The sequence below is a fragment of the Pipra filicauda genome, unplaced genomic scaffold (genome assembly GCF_003945595.2).
Source record: "Pipra filicauda isolate LSUMZ 115617 unplaced genomic scaffold, ASM394559v2 scaffold26_size5592650_pilon, whole genome shotgun sequence".
Classification (NCBI taxonomy): Eukaryota; Metazoa; Chordata; class Aves; order Passeriformes; family Pipridae; genus Pipra; species Pipra filicauda.
This window is the reverse complement of record NW_024104387.1, coordinates 4,923,553-4,943,376: the sequence shown is the minus strand read 5'-3', so window position 1 is coordinate 4,943,376 and position 19,824 is coordinate 4,923,553. Positions and strand designations below refer to the sequence as shown.

At 37.4% G+C, this 19,824-nt stretch overlaps 1 protein-coding gene across 2 annotated transcripts in view; it reads left to right on the top strand.

Annotated features, from left to right (window-relative positions):
* The first annotated feature begins 205 nt into the window (after window positions 1-205).
* IRAG1 (inositol 1,4,5-triphosphate receptor associated 1) overlaps window positions 206-19,824 on the top strand; it is a 105,454-nt gene continuing 85,835 nt past the window's right edge. For both annotated transcript variants that reach the window (XM_027737032.2, XM_039382468.1), the window contains exons 1-2: window positions 206-498; window positions 1,685-1,773. The gene's annotated coding sequence lies outside the window, so the exon portion shown is untranslated. The remainder of the gene's footprint in view (window positions 499-1,684; window positions 1,774-19,824) is intronic.

Sequence of the window (19,824 nt, the reverse complement as noted above, 5' to 3'; positions counted from 1 at the left end):
CAGGCGCTAATCCTGTAGCCTGTTCTGTGTGAGGGATTCAGCCACAGGGAGGTGCAAAGTAAAGAAGAAATTTTAAGATTTGACTGCTCCTAAATTGTGTTTTTCCGATTATGATGGCAGATGCATTGATGTATTTGGATAAAACACAGCAAGCACAGTAACTTATGACCAATCTTGGTTTTTTTCCAGCTACCAAGGCAAAAAAAAAAAAGGATAGTGAGACTAAAGGATCGTCTGGCACATTTCTACTGAGGTGATTTTAAAAAAAATTAAATCTGTGACATTACTTACACAGCCTATTAAACCCTAAAGCAAACGATTTTGTCCTATAGCTAATTATCCACAGAATACAAAGTTTTGAATGAGTCAATAGTCACGACTATAATGCGTTATACTAGTAAATTTGATTTTAAAAATAGTTGTGAATTACTGTAATACTATGTATTACAGTAGCAATGACTAGATGACTTGCAGTGTCACCTGTTCTCTGAAGCCAAAGTAAGTAGTATTTTTAATTACTTAACATTTTGGATGTGAACTTTTGAGTTTTATTTATGCGCTAATTATTCTGAACTGAGTTAACTGGTCCGATACATTGTAACAAGTATTTCTCCTACTCTTTGAGTAGATTTGTTCCATAAATGCTTTTTGTAGAGAAACTTTTGCATGTGGCAGGAAAGCTGAGTGACATTGAAATTAGTAGGAGTGTACATTTTTTGCATTGGAAACATGCCAAAACCAATGTTACGCAGAGCAAGATGCTAATTAACAGAGTTTCTAAGCCTACTTTTCTGATTTATAGGCTGATTTTTCAAAATAAGCTACTTTTTAGATATTGTTGCTGATACTGAGGGTATTTGGACTGAAAAATCAGCCTGTTCCTGAGGTGTTTGCTCACCAGTGTCTGTAGTAAATTTACTTTCCTCACAGACAGAAAACTAGTTTTAATTAAAGGTTTTATAGGGTCAGACCTTAAGAATATTCAACCAAAGTTAAAGAGGAAAACAATTCTTGCTTCCTGCTATAAACCTAAAAGAAATATTTTGAAATGTTTTAAAATGTTTACAATTTTGTTACTATACTATGCAAACTATTGACTTAAATATTGCTTGAAGCTGGAAAAGTCCTTTTTTCCCCATATACACTGATAACAATAAATCACTATCGCTATGTAGAACCTATTTTATGTATAAGATATTGTTCTAGTAAAAAGAGCTGCTTTTTTTCACATTATGAGTGCTTAGGGACATTTCAAGACAAGAGGCTCGTTTTATCTTGCTATCTTTTGTTTCTACTTCTTTGTGTTTTATTATTATGGAAATTTAAATCACTACTTTTAAACTTGGATTGTTAGCAATATCAGAAACACTTATGTAAGTAAAGTATCATACAGCAAATTGAACTTCCAGTTGTGATATGTTATATACAGTGACTGAGAAAGGAATCACCACTTTTACAGTGTAACTGTGAGTCCTGGGATGATCTTAAAGTGGCTCCTGGGCTCCAGGCAGGATACACCTCGTGGGGTTGGTCAGGGCATTTAGAACTTATTAATTAATTTAGGCCTTGACATGATGTGTATCTTGAAAAGATAGCAAGCAGGTTTAGTAAAATGCTGGGCTGGTTGGTTAAGAAAGTACTAAAAATGAACTTAATAGTTATATTTTTTTTTTTTATCTGGTAGTTTAATATTGTGCTGGCTCCAGAGGCTGTTGGATTAGCTGTGCATCTCAAACTTGTTCCTGTAAGGAGCTGGGATTTTCTGTCCTGCTGGTAAGGAATGCTGATGAAGGCTGTATCAAATGAATTTTGAGCAATGTTTTAGGTACTCTTTTCCTACAAAACTAGCTCTTTTAATAAAACAATATGAAATCTAAAAAGACAGAGCTGTAAGAATGGATGGTCTTGACTGTTTTGTGTTAATGATTCACTGGGACGTGTAGTGTTTTTGCAGATCATGAAACATTTTGTACAGCTGCTAAAACCTGCATAATTTTATACTGACAGAGTTGTTAATTTTTTTGATGTTTTTCATGCTTCTTCACATGATTACATTTGCCTTATTTATCTGATAAACATAGTTATGTCCTACTGAGTTAGTCACCTAAATCTACAGAATTGTTTCACAAGCGAAGACTGTAAGAGATGTCTGTGATTGTGGTTTGCAAGCAAGTTGTGTATTTGAAGATGGAGAGAGAAAAATTGAAGGGACATGAGACACACTTCATGCTTACCTGTCCTACTGACTTCTTTCTAATCCTCTTACCTGGCACAAACATTTTCTCTTCGCTTCTATTCACTCTACCACTGGTTATGGTTTCCCCGGGTTGCATAAAATGTAATGTCTCCATACTCAGGAATATTGCAGTGCTGAAATTATAGCTGCACTTCTTTTCAGTATCCTTCTCCATGTGGGATGTAGGGAAATATTTCCATTTATTTTTTGATGAATACAGAACCTGGTCTGACCCCGGTACGCTTCATGGTTGGTTTTCAAAGGAGGATTTTTGTTGTTGTTAGTTTTTGCACTGATAGCCTTCTACCTTCTGTGTATTATACTTAGCGTTGATTAGTAGGATAAAAGTGTGGCTTAAAAGAAATTAATCCCAGAAACATTACAATCCTTGGGTTTGCTTTGCTTTATAGAGTTTCTCTTGGAAAACTCCAGAGAGGCAGCTGTAGGATGCAGGAGAATTTCGTTCTGTTCTCTGTGGGGCTGGTGAGAAATGAATACTGCCATAAAAAGTTAACAGTACGAGTGCAGTTCTATAAAGTGAATTTTTTTATGCCTAAAACCTCACCAAGTTTCTAAATATAAAACTGTCGGTGCGAGTACGGTATCGCTATTGCCACCTTCTGGCGGCTGTTCACAGTCAGTATCCAGCGTTCTCGTTACAGAGCATTTGGACTTCCTCTGCAGAGTTCAGTATTTACTCTGGTTACAGCTCTGCATTTCCCTGTCTCTTGGGCTTCAGCGTGTTCTAAGATGTCAAAAATATGTTACTTGTTCCAGGAAACTGTGATTGATAAACACTGAATTGCTAAATGATAATTTTATTTGAATGATAGACATATCATATGCAAAAAGGGTGATTTTCCCCCTCCCTTCTCTTCTTGGTGAAGGCTTTTTCAGGGATTATGCAATAGCATTACAGCAATGCAATAGCATGTCAGCAATTAATAGGACAAGTGAAGATTATACAAAAGACTGTAGAGGGATCAGATGACATTGTAGTGCTGTAATGTAAAGAATGAAAGTATCACTAATTTTTAGTATAGAACATTTGCTAGGAAGACCTAGTGGCTTTAAGACTTTAAACAGATTTACACCTAAAGAGATATATCAATTTTTTATTAGCTTATTTATTACGAACTTCACAAATTTTGCCATTGTGTATTCTGTCTCTTTTAAAAATATTTAGTTTACAAAAGCTTGCACTTGATCAGAGCAAAACTTTTAAAAAGAAACCAGAAGTTTGGGGTGGAGACTGTGCTGACTATTCCTTGCCAAAGCTTTCTTCCAGGAGGACTCCTGAGTTCTGACACCACGTTCTTTGAAATGAAATTGCACAACCCATTCCTGAACACATTCAATCACATTAATGCTGTAATGGAGATATTAGTAACTAACCCAAGAACATTGAGATCTCCATCATCCTCTAGTCTTTTTGATAAAATTATTTTTCATAAACTCCTTATTTTGACAGGTACTTAAATAAAATATTGTTATGTAATAATGACAGTTGTTTTTCATAAAATACTTATAATAAAATATACTTTCTCTATTCAATGGAATGTTATTGTATCCTGAAAATTGAAGGTAAAAAAGACTACAGAATAGGTACAGAGATTAATGTCTTCTGATACTATAGTGGTACTTTTAAAAATATTATGAAAGTAGCAGAGGAACCACATCTTATTTAAAATATCTCCTTCTTGCATTATATGCCAGTTCAAACAATTCTTTTCATTCTGAAACCTGTGCATGTTCTCTAAAACAGAAAGTTTAAGGAAAGGAAAACACATTATACAAGCAAGGACTTGAGTGCAGAAGTCAGTTCCAAAAATAACAATGAACACTTGTGCTGAAATTCTCAGGAAGGATGAAGCCTGAGAATCAGCCTGAAGATGAAGAAAACTTTTGGGAATATGTCAACAAATCTTTCTCTGTTTCCTGGCAGTGACTGGTTGTTCTCAACATCCTTTTCATTAATGTGATTTATCATATAAACTATATACTGACTTCTATACATAGAATGAAATAGAAAAAACAATTGATTTTCATGTATCTAACATCCATAGTTCCTTCTCTGAGTATTTACTTTTTTCTATATCTCCATTATTTTTTTTTTTTTTACAGAACCCTTTCCACTTTTGTTTAAGCACTAAAGGTGACAGTGTTTAAACAGATCAATGCCCTTACTTTTTGTGGGCAGAGCTCTGTCCTGTCAGATGAGAGCTGAATGATCTGTTCAATAGCCTGTGAATGCAGGTACCTGCTGATCTAGATAAAAAAAAAATTTAAAAAATAATATAAATCTGGTTTGCATCACACAGAAATCTTCTGAAAACGTAAAGCCTATTTCTAATGTGCTTGAAAAGATGGAGAGCAAGATCCCATGTCTGCATGAGCACAAGGATGAATGGCATGGATTTTGCAGAACCTGGCTATGATTTATATTTTAATTCATTAATACCTTGGAGTTCCTGCCTGTGTAGATGTTCTGAAGACGTAAAGTTTAAGGTGTAAACAGGGGACCCAAGTTTGGAAGGTTCCATCTTGTGTTGATTTCTGAAACCTGTATTTTTAATATTTTTTCGAGTAAACCTTTAAAGCTGTTAAAAGCTTGTTCCACAACCTTTTAAGATAAATTTTTTGAAGCAGGAACAGCAAAATAAATATTTGTATTTTGAAATAAAGTATATGTACACACATAGCCATATATATTTTCCATCCTTGCACATGTGTTCATTAAATATAATGTATAACATTTTATACTGTACTGTGTAATACATTATGTATGCATTTAAAATAAGAAACTGTAAGTAGCCTTGCTCTTTTGTCTGTTTACATATTCATGAATTTAGATTTCATGGGTGTTTTCTTTGACCTTAATAGAAGCACTGCTAAAATACATAGATACAGGTTGACTAATATTTACTCACAACCACAGCATTAATTATCAGAGATGCTGGGATTTTATTAAGGTTTACTTTATGTTCTCATCCGTGTATTTATTTAGAATTTTGCTCTCCCCCCCACAGTGTTTCATGAATATCTCTTACTTTTTAGATAGAAGTCATTAATTTTTGTTGGACACACTAATAACTTCCGGTCTTAGGGGAAAGGAAATAAATCTTTATGTGGGAAAGAAAAATAGTCATTTTAATTTTTTTCCCACTCAAGATGGAAACTATTATTCTATTGGGTCTAAATTACTAGTTGTAAAGTAGGTATATTATGTGCAATTTATTTCATCCTATGAGGAAAAAGTGCACTTTTAAAACTTGACCTTTATGCCAACGATTCTATGTCCTGTCTTTAAATGCATCTTTCTGTTAATAATGCAAAACACCTTATTTTTTATCATCTTACATTGTGGATGGAAAACATAAATCAGACTACTTTAAAATTCCAGTGCAATAGCACAATGTGTATCTATTCATTTATTTAAGAAATGTCTGTTCTGTGTTTCTGTCTAGCACTTGATGTGTTTATATCCACATTCTTCTTAGAAGGCCAGGGACATTTTGTTCAGTGATTTGAGAAGTGATGTGGATGGATGCCATACTTGAAGCCTGCTTTCATATTTCCCATCAACACGTAACTCAAGTTTACAATTAACTTGATCCATGCAAGTAGAGCCATTGGTCCTTGATGAGGCATAAGCCCAGCTATCTTCTTGAATTAAGGCCTCAGACTGGAAGAGAACCAGTAAATGTTATCAGGCAGAAGCAAATGTTATTTTAAGATGCAAGGAGGTATTCTAAGCACTGGTTCCCTAGATAATTTGGAACCTATTTCCATGTATTGCTCTGAGAATATCTTCTTGCTCAGCTTCTAAACCATGTGGCAATAGTGGATAACTATTTGTTTAAAAGTAATTTAACTGAAGGAGTACCTGTTAACTGGAACTTCCCATAAGCAGGTAATAACACTTAGAAAGCAGAAAAAATGTACAGTTGTAAATTTTCAGGCCTCCCTTCTGCCTTCTCAAGGCATCTTCTAAAATTGGTATTCCCTGATAAGTCCAGGTGGTTATACTGGGAGATACTGGACTTAGTATTCTCAATCTGTGTTGTTAATGGAATCTAAGCTACAGTTCACAGCAGTAGCAAACTGCTGCACCAGAAACACTGTATTGTGAACTACCTGGAAATTCTTGGGTTTGCACATTAATAGAAGAATATCTGTCGTCATTAAAGTGAGTGAGATCGAATAATGTAAGGAATTAAATCGGTCTCTCTCAGTAAGATGCATATGGATGTCTGCCTGGAGTTCTGAGCTGATTTCATTTGCCAAAGAGCACTCTGCTGCTGTTAGTGCCTTGTAGTCCTCTGCTGCTGGAATTGCCATCCATGATGCAGTATGTTTATAAATAAGACTGTTTCTATCTGCAGGCTCAGCCTGGGATGTAAAGTCGAGTTGTGTTTTTTCCAGCTTGCACATCACCACCAATAGAGCTACTGCTGGAACTCAGTCAAGAATTCTGTTGATTGAGAAGCCAGTAAAGAAACTCACAGAACTATGTTGCCTCTGCAAGTATAAGTTTATTTATATCAGTCAAGTGACTGTGCATGCTCACAGATCAGACCATTCAAATGAAGGAAGGTGCAGCTTTCACAAGTTACTCCTGATTATTATCTCACTGGATAAAGAGGGGCTCTCATTTGCACTTTGGCAGATTATGTTGCAATTTCAGTGGTCTATGTGTGGTAATTCATAATGTGCTGGAAACACAAAACTTGTAAGAGAAACACCTTTAACTAGTTTATAACTAAATATTGTTCGGGCATAATTCCTTTGTGTTAATCAAAGGTAATAAAACTCAAGTAACAAACTAGGCAACTCACGTGGGCAAAATTGGTAGACATAGTACAGCTGACAGCTGTGTGACTCAAGTCTGGAGGAACAGGTATGTGTGCCTCAGATTCTCACATTTTTAGTCAGATGTCCCTCTAATATTGAGCCATTTTTTAAGATTGACAAGGGTGGTTGTGTTTTCTAATGTAATATTAAAAATACAGGTTTCTTTCTTAGTTCAGTGGTGCCATTTTGTGGAGAAGGAATGTACCTAAGGAATGCACCTAAGGAACACAATACTGATATTAGTCTGTCTGAAACTGTAGTGATGGAAACCTTTCAACCCTTGTGGGGATCAGCTTCATTGCTTAACTTTGCTCTTAGAGTTTCTCAAGAAGTTTAGCCTGAATTTCCCTCGCTGTTGTGTCCCATTCAGTAATACTTGGAAAAAGATGGGGTTTTACCTTTCTTTAGGGTAATTTGTGTTTTCCATGAGCATGTAAACAGAGCAGTCTGGTTCTTTGTAAACATGCTGTTTATGAAAGACATTTATACACCGTGAAGGAGATGTGAAATTCTTTGAATTCATACACATGTGATTGGTAATATAACTTCTACAAACTTTTTTCCTAATATCTTAACTCTGTTATGAAAATACTTGTACTACTTGCCCCTAGGAAAGTTCAATCATGGTGATTGCTAATAGGCTGGGGCATACAGGCAGTTTAGTAGGAACTCTTGCTGGCCATTGAGGCTATAGGAATGCAAAAGAAAAAAACTAGCACACAAATTTTGCTGTGATACATCTAAAATAAGACAAAACACTTCTGCATGGCCCTTCAAAGTTTGAACAGTAGTGTAAGATTTGGAAAAAAGAATGGTTTTACTTAGAACTTGAATTTAAGTAGACTGAAAATTTTGAAGGGAAAGCTTTGACTTCCTTTTGCAAAGCTTTATAGCAGTTTTAATTAAGTTTAATTCTCATACAACTGAGAAACTTTTAAAATAGCCAGTCACAATCCTGACAAGTGTTTGGAGAAGCTGGCTTTCTGTTGTGTGTTGTAATGTTTGTTTTGTACATACATCCATTTTAACTGTGTCTTAAAAGCAGTTTTGATGTTGTCCTCCTAAGCAGAACCTGCCAAGAGTTTACACCAAATTACACCAAAATCCTCTTTACTAAAGATAATAATAAGTTTACTAAGTTATTTTCTCTATCACTTGCACAGCTTTGTGTATATAAAACTATAGGTCAGGCAGCTGAAGGTGAATGGTTGCTAATTCTGATCCCTCTGATCTTCCAGGTTTGAGAGGTTTTTCCAACATACCCTTTTCAATCTCCTCCTTCAAGTCACCTCCATGGAACTGCTATTGTTGTAGGAAGGAAGGCTGATAGTTCTTTTTGGAGGTTTTCACATGTTCTGGATAGAGCTGTTCTGTGGCTCTGAAGGCTGCTGTGAAGTATCCTGAATTTTCATGGCTTGAGGGAGATGAGACCTGCTTTGACTTTAAATATGTATACACTCTCCAAAATGACCTGATAAAGGTATTGATCACTTGCATTCTGTGCCCTAACCCTGCACATTCATCCTGCACTGATTGAATGTGAGACAACAAGAACATTCTGCAATTGTTTCCTTCCTTCATTTGCAGGAGAAGTGTTAACACATTCTCATAACATACCCTCACAATTTTTCCATGCAAATAATCAAGCACGATAAACATCAGCAGAGGGCACTATTGAGGTATAAATAGAATAATAATAAATTGAAATAATAAAAAAAAAAGGTGTTGCCATGTGTTTTCAGTTTTCATTCATAAAATCACAGCATAATTTACAATGAAAGGGGCTCTGGAGGTCATCAGGTCAGTCCCTGCCTCAGAGATCCAAATTGAAACTTAGATACAATTACTGTGGCCATGGTAATGTGTCTACATTTTTGGATAATCTGTAACAACCTGCAATCAGATTAGTTTTTTCTCCAAACCATTTTTGTATTCAGTTGTGAGACTGGATGCAAAAAATGCCCAGAGCTGAAGTGTAGTTGTTTTGTATGAAGAATACTAGAAGAAAAAGGTTTAACCATTTTGGTTTCCAAAGTCAGTAAATAGTATTTTTTAACAATTACTCATCAACTTTAATAATAATAATAGGTAAGCATGAAAAAAAAAAATAAAAATAGTCTTAAGAGTATCTTGTTACTTCTGTAAGACAAGATTGACCAACATGGTAATATCAATGTAGCTGCTGTTGGAGCAACATGTTATTGTTGGGGTTTGGGGGTTTTAAAGTATGGTTTCTACAGTATTTGCTACTCAATAGTATGATTTTCTTTTTTTCTAACACCCTTGTTGGAGAGCTGAAGTAGATAACAACAGGAAGAATTTTAACAAATGAATACTGATCTCACGTTTTAAAACTTTGAAGATGTGCTGTATTGTAATTCTGCTGTACAGAAATATAGAAAGCAGAGGCTTCTCCAAATCAGAGAGTTTTATTAAGGAAATTTTTTTCTTTTTTTAATATAAACACAGCCCTAGCCTTTCATCATTACTTGAATTAATTCCAGTTCCTTTTTTCAATCTGCTTGCTTATATTAGCTAAAATTTTATTGGCTAAAATGGTAAACTGTTGAATTTTGTAGGATACAGCATTTTCCTTTAGCTCATCCAATTCTGCAATGCTTTTCAAGAGCATATTTGAGACAAAAGTGCAGAAGTCTAAGCTGTGGAACAAATGCCTGTTTTAAAATACCAAACACAATGCTGTGTCAGGGAGTTTACTGACACTCATGTCACATGAAAGAACTTCTGATATTTACTTAAACCACTTGCATGCACTAATTATTTGTATAATTGACTTCAGACAAATGTTTTACTACTTCCTTCAGTCTGAGGAGCAACGTTGTTACTCTCAGTGCCTAGTTTTCAACATTTTTTTAATTGGCACACTGTTAGTTACAATGTTTATGCAGACAAGATATTTGTGATTTTACATATTAAATAGAAATGCTAAAAAGGAGAACATCTTTTTAAATTCTCTTTTTGCTCCTAGAAAAGTGAAATATAGAAAAGTGAGTGTTGTTAAGTCACTCTTACGAGTAATACATTTGCCTACCTCTGTGGCCGGCAAACTGAAACAACTGGTAAAGACATCATTGGCCTCTTAAAAGCACTTCCCCCTCTCAGTTGAATCAACTATATTTGAAAGCTGTTTACTTTTCAGATTCTGGCTCCTCTCAGATGGTGAGCTACCCCTTTAACATAAGCAGTGGGTTTAGTTAAATGTCAGTTTAGATCCCTGGCAGCCCTCCAAATAAATTAGTTCTAACCAGCTGAGGCAAATGGCCCCATGAGCCACGTGCAGCCTGGAGTGTTGCTGTGCACATCCCCTTGTGAGACCAGACACCAGCTGCTGTGGGATTCAGTGTGGCTCAAGGTGCTGTGGGGCCCTAAGGTGGAACTGTTCTGTGTTCAGTACCCAGCAGAGCTTGGCTGTGGCACATGTTTGGCTGTGGTCAGAACCTTGGCAGGAATTCTGTGATGTTTTCTAAGTGTGGTTGCACTGCTTCCAGACCTGCACGGCTCGGGTGGGGCAGGTTGCAGATCAGCTCTGTGTTCTCCGGTGTCGCTGCTTCCTGGAGCACCAGGAGAAGGCTCTTTGTGCCACTGTTGAAATATCCCATTGGTGTAACAGTTGGAGGCAGGTCCAAATGAGCAGGCAATGTATTTTGATTACTGATAAGAAGCTTTTGTCTTTGATGGATGGGAATGTTTGCAATGTGGGAACAATATAAAGTCAGAAAACGTACTCCCAATTAGTATAGTATTTAAAAAAAACCAAACAACATTTTAAAAAAATTTTAAATATTCCTAGTTTCAAAATGTTGAAGTTCTCTTTATTTTTTGTTTAGGTAACATCAGCAAAGCTTTTTTTTCCCTATTTGATTTCATTGTTAATTTTATACTGAACATGCAGCTGAGTAACACTAGCTGTGGAACAGAGGTAGGGATAAATATCTGTGAAGGTAATGTGATAGTTGGGTGTGTTGGAAGATGATGACATGAAGGAGGGGAAGTATTTGTGTAGTGAGTTTTAAATGGCATACAGTGTGAAAGAATTGGGGCCATGCAAGGCACAGAAGGAGAAAAAAAGCCAGTTTAGGACAACTGCTAATGACACTATCTTTTCTGAGTACTGGCTGGGCTTTAAACAACAAAAAATTCGCAACCTGGCAGTCCCAGCAGTGCAAATGTGGGAAGGGCCCCTACTGTAAACTTGTGTATCTCCTGCAGAAAATGTAGCTCAAAAGGAATATCAGGGACAATTATGAGGGGCTGACCAAACCTTAACGACGTGCAAGTTATGAATGGCCTTTGTTTAAATGGTTGCTCTTAACTGCCGAGGCACAGCGGTGACCAGCACTGTAAACAACACACATCAGCACTGCTGCTGGCAGTCCTTGCAGTGAGTGTCGGGAGGGCTCTCGGTGGAAAGGAATGCAAGGTCATGCATTGTATCATCCAGGAACTGGAAAGAGTTGAGATACGTGAAATCATGTGGGAAAGCAGCTGAATTACACCTGATCTGCTGCAGAGGCACATATTCCTGGTGCTTCTCAGAGGCAGGGACTAAACTTACGAAAGAACAACTAATGATTTTAGTCATGACCTTGTGAAATCAATGTTACTGTGGCTGATTAAAATCAAGCACGCAGCACTACAGATCCCTCATGTAACATCCTGTCTTTGGTGTTCCTCTTCCTCCCCCCACCCCAAACCCCAGCACAATGCCCTCAAATGGTGTTGTACTTGCATAATGAGATTCTGGTCTGTGTACTTTTTGAAAAGATATTTTAAAATTGCTCATCATTGTCTTTTTTGGTGGCAAATTTTACTTCAGCTTTTGTAGCAAATCATAGTGAGAGTTTTGTATTTTTTTTTCTGTTATCTTAATATTTTCAAGTTGCAATTCTTTTGGTGACTTTTCCAAGAGGATGACCAATTGCTCTCTTGCTTAGTTTATATTCTGTTGCTATTCTAATGGGATGAGTGAAGAGAAGAGGATATTGTTTATTTTTACTTTCCTCTGTAGGGCTTTGCTTTGTGACACTTCTCTGTGAAGTTATCCATATGTTTCCTTAGTAGTTTTCAAGGAAGATTTAATGTCACTATTATACAGAAAATGATGACATGCAAGGTGCTGCTCTTCTTCTGGCAATCTCGATTTTGTTCCAAAAATTTTGTTTAAAATAAAATCAGTGGGATTTACTGCCAAGGATGTTTAAATGCTTCTTACATTCTGGAAGAAGTTAGAGTTAATTTAAAATCCTTCATTTCCCCAAATTTATTCTGAACTTCTGTAGAAAAAAAAAAAGAGTGGTGGAAAGAAATTTCTTATAAACACTTGCAGGGGCACTTATAAGTTTCTTCAATTCCTGGAATTGAAAGCAACTGTATATATGTAGTGCATCCTCCCAAATCCAGGTAGCTAATTATCTACAATAATCTTTCTAAAAGTAAACAGATTAGATCGGTGTGTCTCATAAGAGAAGCTTTATGAGGCTGCTCTATCTCTGATCTGCAAACACAACTGGTAGGAATTCCCCATTTGTTTTGGAAATACTGACACTGGCAAACCTATGGGTTTTTAACTAGGGAAAGGTAGACAGAGCAACTGTGTAAAGAAAGGAAACAAGCCTTTTGCCTTTCATTCATTCAACTGTTTTTAAGAAATGGTAAATTACCTTAATAGCTCTATTTCCAAAAGGGAGGAGGTGTGTCTGTACTTGGGTCTGTCCCAGTGGTCTTCTGAGCTTGATTAAGGTTTGTAAATTCTACTGTGTTCTTGGAGTCAAGTTCTTGCCCAGTAACTCAGCTCACAGATACTTAATGGCATTTTTGCAACACTGCAAGCAGGAATGGAGATTTAGTACTGAGCAGGTGGTAGAGTACTGAGGAATAGTTGTCGAGTTGATATTCTTCAAGCAATCTATTTTTAAAGTTGTATTCTTTTTTTATTACTGAGGTTCTGTAAAAAGGGAAAAAAACCCAAACCCTGAAATTATGTAGAGGTTAAATGTCTGGGTGGTAGATGTGTAATTAGAGAAGTGGGCAATGGCTGCCCTACCTTGCTGTGTGGCAGTAAGATTGGATTTTGAGGACTACTGATAGCCATGTCAATTGTTATGTTTTTTTCTAGCATTTTCTCAAGTCTGTGTTTGAAGACTTGGAAGGAACAGCAATTCAAGGACCCTTAAGCAAGAATTGTATCTCAGCTTGGCAGTTCAAAACCATAAACCTTCAAAGGACAGTGCTTACTTGTGAGGAAGACAGGGTCATGCTCAGCTAGTACTTCAGCCTGCTAACTCATTTAGGTATGTTTTCTGCTAGTGCAGTAAATTTGCTCCTCCTGTTTAATATCTTTATTGGTAATCTGGATGAGGGGATCAGGGGCACCCTCAGTCAGGTTGTAGATGACACCAAGCTGGGTGGGAGCGTTAATCTGCTGGAAGGTAGGAAGCTCTGCAGAGGGATCTGGACAGGCTGGATTAATGGGCTGAGGCCAATTGTAGGAGGTTCAACAAGGCCAAGTGCTGGGTCCTGCACGTGGGTTACAACAACCCCCTGCAGCGCTGCAGGCTGGGGAAAGAGGGACTGGAAAGTGGCCCAGAGGAAAAGGACCTGGGAGTTCTGTTTGACAGATGGCTGACCATGAGCCAGCTGTGTGCCCAGGTGGCCAGGAAGGCCAGTAGAATCCTGGCTTGGATCAGGAATAGTGTGGCCAGCAGGAGCAGGGCAGTGATTGTCCCCCTGTACTTGGCACTGGGGGGCCACACCTCAAGCCCTGTGTCCAGTTCTGGATACAAGACACTGAGGTGCTGAAGTGAGTCCAGAGAAAAGCAACAGAGCTGGTGAAGGGTCTAGGGAGGAAGTCCTGCAAGGAACAGCCGAGGGAGCTGGGGATGTTTAGGAGGCTCAGGGGAGACCTTATGACTCTCTACAACTCCCTGAAAGGAGGTTTTAGTAAGGTGGGGTCGCCCTCTTCGTCCAGGTAACAAGTTACAGGACAAGAGTAAACAGCCTCAAGCTGCACCAGGGGAGATTCAGGCTGGACATAGCAGGAATTCCTACACGGAAAGGGTTGTTAAGCTTTGGAATGGGCTGTCCAGGGAGGTGGTAGAGTCACCATCTCTGGAGGTGTTCAAGAAAAGACTGGCTGTGGCACTGAGTGCTCTGGTCTAGTTGATACGGTGGTGTTCAGTCAAGGGTTGTACCCAATGATCTTGGAGGTCTTTTCCGACCTTAGCAATTCTGTGATTCTGTGCCCTGTACAGTGGGTGCTCTGTGTGGCAGCACAACATCCAAAACATCCATGTGTAATGCAAAGGATCAATATTTTGGAGGCAAGATTAGGAATACAAGATGTTTTTACAGTATGAAAAGGACTTACATGGAATTTAAACACTGTGAACTGTATGGCAACTTCCTGCAGCCCCTAAAAATTTAAATGCAGACATGAACTAAGCTGGATGCACCATGAGCAGCAGGGCCAATGTTGTCTTGCTGTGACTACAAAAATAGAAAGCTTTTTATTACCATATTCACAAACTTTTGTGAACTTTATATAGAGTTATTGCATCCAATGTTATATGCAGAGCTGCAAGAAAACAGTGTATTTGTTTGAAAAATACAAACGTACTACTGAGCAAACAAAGGGGGGAAAAACCATCTGGAAATGGATGAAATTCTATACTGAAAGTTTAGATGTTGCACTTTCTTGTTATGCTTATGAAATGTTAAGCAGTTTGTTAAATCTGTTCCTAAATGTCAAACTTCTGAGGGTGGCTTTGAGCCAAGGCTTGTGCTGGAGGGTAGGAAGTGACAGGCAGCTGGTTCCACTGGCAGGAAGCTGGAGCCAGGAACATGGAATACAGAGTGTAGTGGCATCTGTTGTGGTGTTTGTCTGGACCATGTTTACTCCCTCATTAGGTCAGGTCTGACTGTGGTTTAAGAAATACTGCTTCTTAAAATGGCTTTGTCTCCCAGATGCAGAAGGCTTGAAAGAAAGGGGCAACAAATCAGTAGCACAGACAGACTTTTCTGAAGAGGAGTGGGAGGGGGAGTCTGGTTTGTTGTGGGCAGGCAAAACACGGGAAATCCTCATATACGTGAGTGATGGAGGTGGGGAGCACAAGCCTCCCACAGAAGGAAAGCTTTGGGCATGGAGCTGGTGGTGGAGCCAATTTTATGGTTGATCCAAAACTGGCTCCCTTTGATGTTGTTTTATAGTGGTCACATGTGTTTGGGGAGCTGAAGGCTTAAGTTTTAGAATTTTAGGCCTAGAAATTCTAAGATTTTGTTCTTGTAGACTTTATGCTTCCATGAAAGTAATTGGATGCAAATGTTTGCTTGTGGCAGACTTCGCGCCCCATGTTACATCTTAAAAATCAATGGAAATATGTTTGGGAACTGTCTGATTGTTGGGGTTCGTGGTGGTTTTTTCATTGTATTTTTTTTAATTGGATGTACAGAAAGAGCTTGGATGTCGAAGGTTTGCTTTTGAGCTGTTTTTCTCTAGGGAGTGATCTAGTATTGCAGATCACAGTGAAAAGCAGTTTCAAGGTGTTTACATATAAATGAAATTGTTTTCAAACATACTGAGGTGTGACTTACAAGACCAAAAAGTTATGACAGCACACAATGAAAAATGGTAGTGCTTTTATGAAAGCTTAAGGCCAGGCAAACTTATTGAAACTTTACAAAAAGAAGCTTACAGCAGTTATGTCTTACTAGACTGATACATGTAAAAAGAGAAGGCTTTCAGAGACCAAGGGAAGTGCTGGTGTGCCTGAAGGCTCATCTGTGTTCCTCTAACTTATCATTTAGTGTAATAAAATATCTTCTGTATAGGAAATAGAAACTGGGGCAGTTACAAGTCCAAAACACCAGCAAGTCTAGTAAAGCTGACTGTTCTCTGTGGGGTAAAACGTCTAGAATTGTCATTAATCACAGAATCATAGGATGGTTTGAGTTGGAAGGGACCTTAAATATAATCTCATTCCAAGCCCCAGGAATGATATTTGTCAGACAAGGATTTTAAGATGACAAGACTGAACACACAAGTACCTTGAGTGCAGCATGGATAGAACAATATCTGTGGGCAGCTGTGTGGGTGAAGCAGCAGATGCTCAGAGGATAAGCTGTTTATCACAGTAGCAACTTACAGTATCATTAAGTGAAATATATAGAGAAGTAGAACTACAACTGAGAAGTTCTGAAGATTGTTGCTTTCCAAGCACTACATGGGCACATTTAAGGCATCAGTTTATCCATTTATGAGTTTCTGTCACCTTCTGTGTACACCGTGTGACTTAACCACTGTAACACTCCAACAGAAAGAAGTAACTTTTACAATCATAATTAACATACAAGTCTGGTCCTTTGACTGGTTTTGTCATTTTTCCTCTTGCTGGGTAGTCATCAGTGGTTTAATTCTCATAATTAAAAAACAAACAAGCAAAACCCAAAACAAAACAAAAACCACAAACACACACACACACAAAAAGCTAAAATTTTGAAAACATTGCAATAAAATTAAATTCTATTTTTTTCCCTTTTTTTTTTGATCAAGACAGTTTTTAAAGCTTTCACATTAAACTCACTTGTTTAGAGTTAAAGCTAAGCGTTAGTAATCTAAGCGTTTGTAAATGAAGGATTTCATGATGGGGTAAGTAAACACATTTAAATATTGTCATGCTTTGCTATCTTCCCTGCCACTGCTGCCTCCCCTCCTCCCACCCCGTACAGAGACTTCCTGACACTTCCACTTCGCAGGATCCTAGTAAATGAGTCAGAAGAGCTTTGCCTTGGCACACTTCTGTTGGCTGCATTTGGAATTCAGTGATGAAACCCAGAGGGGAAACAGGACCACAAGAGTTCAACAGTCTGGTACTAGTGCTGCAAAGCATCAGATGTGTAAGGAATCCTACTATTCCTGAGACAGCTCTTTCCTGAGAATTTAGGGGCAGGGGGAAGGCATGTTATGTGGTTGGTTTGCTTAGTTTGATTCTTCTTTTTTTTTTAAAAGTCTGAGTTTGAACTACTAAATCTGTAGCACCTTCAAACCTGAGCTCATGTAACTAAAACAGCAGTGTAAGGGTTTGTCTGTGTATCAAATTAGAAGAGAAAGACAAAAATTATAATGGGATAGGATTTTAGATTTTAGGTACTGTTATTTTATGGCAAAGAAGAAGAGTTTTTTTAGTTGGGTTTTGTTTACTTTGTTTGTTGTTGTTGTTTTTTGTTGTTGTTATTGCATAGATATTTTTGTTGGGTTTGTTTTCCCAGAAGGGAAAATTATACCTGTGTTTTCTCACCATTTAACAGACTAATATTTCTCCTGTTCGTAACTATCATGGGATGAATATTTGTGCACTACAATCTTGTTACAGCAAATATAACAAAAATCCAGAGTGATGACAATGGTATTTGGTATTACAGCCAGTCTATTTGTAGCTGATAAAACACATTTTTACACTTATGTTTTAGTTATCCTCTCACAGACTCCTTAACATGACACATATGTGCTTGTAATTTTCTGAAGGAGGCAGTTTGATAGATAATAACCATCTCAAGCAGCAAAGGGAGAAACTTAATCCACTGTTTAACTACGCTGACTTTTTTTTTATGAGGAGAAAATGAGTCATAACTGAGGCAGGGGAAGAATAAGATAAATAAAAGCTGCCCACAATAGCTAATAATAATTACAAAAAGTACTATGCTGATCTTGGGATCTGGCAGCTGAGAATAATACATTTAATAGCAACATTCCTTGGTAACTTGGTGGGAATGAATGTCAAAATATTTAATTGGGAATGCAGGCATTCCTTCCTGTAACAAACATCTTGGAAGATCTCCTTTTTCCAGTGAGCTGTGCATAAAGCTGTGAACAGGACAGTAATGTTCGTGTCAGCAGTCACTTGGGGCTCCATCCAGCTCTCACTAAAATCACTGACAAAATTCTTGCTGATGTCACTGAAGTGGATGGGACCTCAGACCGTGTCTGTGAAGGGGGATAACACTTCCTTTCTTTTTTCCTGTCAAGTCTGAGTAGTCTCACCTACATCTGAAAATGTAAGTTATGAAATTTCTAAGTTCTAGGCACCATTATTTTTCCTTCCTCTTCTGCTTCAGCTGCAAAAAGACTGCATCCAGTCAGTATATCCATATGTGTCTCTATTCCTGGCATAAATTTACAGTGATTCCATTTAAATGTAGGATTACCATCATAATGTGTAAGCACACAGAACATTTGAACTTCCTCCACATAAATTTATTGCTTTTATCTTAATTTCATACAATGTTAGTGTTTAGTAGTGAAAACTGGTTATTTACTCTCAAAGGGCAGTACCAAAAGGGATAAATTAATTAAGATATACTTGCTCTTTCCTGTTGTGGCACACAAAGTAACCATAACAATGCTTTTGATGAAACACTATTGTTAGGACAGCTATACATAAATGATGAATTACATGGTCTGAATTTTAATGGAAATGGCTATTTGTTCTCCTCAGCTTTGCTCCTATTTAATGTAAAGGGAAACAATGCAAGTTTGTTCTTCAGTCATTTTCAGGAAAAGAAAATTAGAACTTAAGATATTATTGCTTTTTTTTTTTTTTTAAACAAATCCAAACAACCACAATAAATAATGGAGGGAAAAGGAAGAACAGGCAGAGTGCTAACTTTTGATCATACTTACACATCCATGTTCTGTGACAGAATTCCTTGTTTAATTAACAGTAGGGCACAAGGATCCTAACACTGTTGTTCCTGACACTGTAAAATTAATACTGTTGCTGTCCCAGAGAGCTTGCAGTCTAAACATGCTCCCTTTTGATATATTTAGTCAGTAAGAATAAATTGAGAGGAATTGACCTAAATAATTTTACCAAGCAGATAGCTTTGCTAAGTAAAGCTGGTTTCAATATTTAAAAGTATGGAGAGGCTTAAATTATTATGAGACCTGCTTTTTTAGGTGACAAATGCAACAACAATCTTCCCTTGGAGATGGTTCCTTCAGCCATAAGCATGCAAAAGAATTGCCACAGATATTGCATGCTAATAATACTAATTCTATTCCCCCAAAATTCAAACAAAACCTATTTTTGAAGTATTCAAAAGCTGTCTCATTTAGGAAGGGATATTTAGAGGGCTTTTTGTGCTTAAAACCTCTTAAGCAGATATTAAGTGGTACAGTTGCAAACTTGTGTTTGTGTATGTGTTGTATAGTTTAAATCAGTGCCCTGAATTTTATAAACAATTACAATTAAAAGATATTCTTCTGGTGTCATGCTGTCACCCGTTGCCAAACATACATTTGTTTTCAGTGGGTTTGGATTTGTATTATCCCTGTTTAAAAGGAAGGAGTGTTTAACTCGTATAAGTCTTCAAAAATCTCATGGCATTTGCTGGGCCTGTACCCATGTTTCTCCCAATCTTTCCCAGCCCTGTCTGTTCTTCAGAACCTTCTTAAGCAATTAAATTTTTAAGTTTTGTAAGAAATAAATGGAATAATTACATGTGACTTCATGGTTTTGGTTTTGCTTAGTTTTTCCTCCATCGTGCCAAAAGAGAAGCTCTATTAATCACATTTGTGTCTTCCAAAACATCTCAGCCCAATGTTTTTCTTCCCTCAGCTTCCAGCTGAATAGAATTTACACAGCTGACCTTCTCACCTTTTAAAAGAAAATCTTCACTGGGGGATCTGGCACAAAACTTAAGTATTTAAATGAGTGCTT